Source organism: Osmia lignaria, unplaced genomic scaffold, assembly GCF_051020975.1.
Source record: "Osmia lignaria lignaria isolate PbOS001 unplaced genomic scaffold, iyOsmLign1 scaffold0079, whole genome shotgun sequence".
NCBI classification, from domain to species: Eukaryota; Metazoa; Arthropoda; class Insecta; order Hymenoptera; family Megachilidae; genus Osmia; species Osmia lignaria.
Window position 1 is genome coordinate 22,501 of NW_027478220.1, and position 2,500 is coordinate 25,000.

Consider the following 2,500-nt stretch of genomic DNA (forward strand, 5'->3'; position numbering starts at 1 on the left):
ACCGTGGATCGATCGTTAAACGCTATTAAACTAACGTCCGTGATGGTATAAATGCAGATTTTCGCTCCGTTTAGCCAAAATAACGAACTTTAGGTGCGCTCCGAAATATTTCAAAGTCCCAGCGGCGTATTGCTTCGCCTCTTAGAACCGATTAGTCGAAAATTTTAACAATCATATTTTTGCATTCTGTACCGTGGATCCATCGTTAAACGCTATTAAACTAACGTCCGTGATGGTATAAATGCAGATTTTCGCTCCGTTTAGCCAAAATAACGAACTTTAGGTGCGCTCCGAAATATTTCAAAGTCCCAGCGGCGTATTGCTTCGCCTCTTAGAACCGATTAGTCGAAAATTTTAACAATCATATTTTTGCATTCTGTACCGTGGATCGATCGTTAAACGCTATTAAACTAACGTCCGTGATGGTATAAATGCAGATTTTCGCTCCGTTTAGCCAAAATAACGAACTTTAGGTGCGCTCCGAAATATTTCAAAGTCCCAGCGGCGTATTGCTTCGCCTCTTAGAACCGATTAGTCGAAAATTTTAACAATCATATTTTTGCATTCTGTACCGTGGATCCATCGTTAAACGCTATTAAACTAACGTCCGTGATGGTATAAATGCAGATTTTCGCTCCGTTTAGCCAAAATAACGAACTTTAGGTGCGCTCCGAAATATTTCAAAGTCCCAGCGGCGTATTGCTTCGCCTCTTAGAACCGATTAGTCGAAAATTTTAACAATCATATTTTTGCATTCTGTACCGTGGATCGATCGTTAAACGCTATTAAACTAACGTCCGTGATGGTATAAATGCAGATTTTCGCTCCGTTTAGCCAAAATAACGAACTTTAGGTGCGCTCCGAAATATTTCAAAGTCCCAGCGGCGTATTGCTTCGCCTCTTAGAACCGATTAGTCGAAAATTTTAACAATCATATTTTTGCATTCTGTACCGTGGATCCATCGTTAAACGCTATTAAACTAACGTCCGTGATGGTATAAATGCAGATTTTCGCTCCGTTTAGCCAAAATAACGAACTTTAGGTGCGCTCCGAAATATTTCAAAGTCCCAGCGGCGTATTGCTTCGCCTCTTAGAACCGATTAGTCGAAAATTTTAACAATCATATTTTTGCATTCTGTACCGTGGATCGATCGTTAAACGCTATTAAACTAACGTCCGTGATGGTATAAATGCAGATTTTCGCTCCGTTTAGCCAAAATAACGAACTTTAGGTGCGCTCCGAAATATTTCAAAGTCCCAGCGGCGTATTGCTTCGCCTCTTAGAACCGATTAGTCGAAAATTTTAACAATCATATTTTTGCATTCTGTACCGTGGATCCATCGTTAAACGCTATTAAACTAACGTCCGTGATGGTATAAATGCAGATTTTCGCTCCGTTTAGCCAAAATAACGAACTTTAGGTGCGCTCCGAAATATTTCAAAGTCCCAGCGGCGTATTGCTTCGCCTCTTAGAACCGATTAGTCGAAAATTTTAACAATCATATTTTTGCATTCTGTACCGTGGATCGATCGTTAAACGCTATTAAACTAACGTCCGTGATGGTATAAATGCAGATTTTCGCTCCGTTTAGCCAAAATAACGAACTTTAGGTGCGCTCCGAAATATTTCAAAGTCCCAGCGGCGTATTGCTTCGCCTCTTAGAACCGATTAGTCGAAAATTTTAACAATCATATTTTTGCATTCTGTACCGTGGATCGATCGTTAAACGCTATTGAACTAACGTCCGTGATGGTATAAATGCAGATTTTCGCTCCGTTTAGCCAAAATAACGAACTTTAGGTGCGCTCCGAAATATTTCAAAGTCCCAGCGGCGTATTGCTTCGCCCCGAAATTTTTCAAAGTTCCAGCGGCGTGTTGCTTTCAAAGTGCCTCCCTCTAAATACCGATCGGCAGGCCGCTAGGTCGGCGACGCACGGGCTTACGCCCAGGCGTATACGGGGGCAAATCGCCGTGAGAGCGTGCGATTTTGACTTTCGCAATAAGATAGTCTCCTTTATGAAAAGGAGCGTACACGTCTCCCAAAAAAAAAAACAGTTTCATGACGATCAATGTAGTTCTTGATCGAAATGTATCATAGGACGAAGATTTTATCGAAAAGTACGAACTTTGGCGACGCATCGAAATTTTTCAAAGTTCCAACGGCGTGTTGCTTTCAAAGTGCCTCCCTCTAAATACCGATCGGCAGGCCGCTAGGTCGGCGACGCACGGGCTTACGCCCAGGCGTATACGGGGGCAAATCGCCGTGAGAGCGTGCGATTTTGACTTTCGCAATAAGATAGTCTCCTTTATGAAAAGGAGCGTACACGTCTCCCAAAAAAAAAAACAGTTTCATGACGATCAATGTAGTTCTTGATCGAAATGTATCATAGGACGAAGATTTTATCGAAAAGTACGAACTTTGGCGACGCATCGAAATTTTTCAAAGTTCCAACGGCGTGTTGCTTTCAAAGTGCCTCCCTCTAAATACCGATCGGCA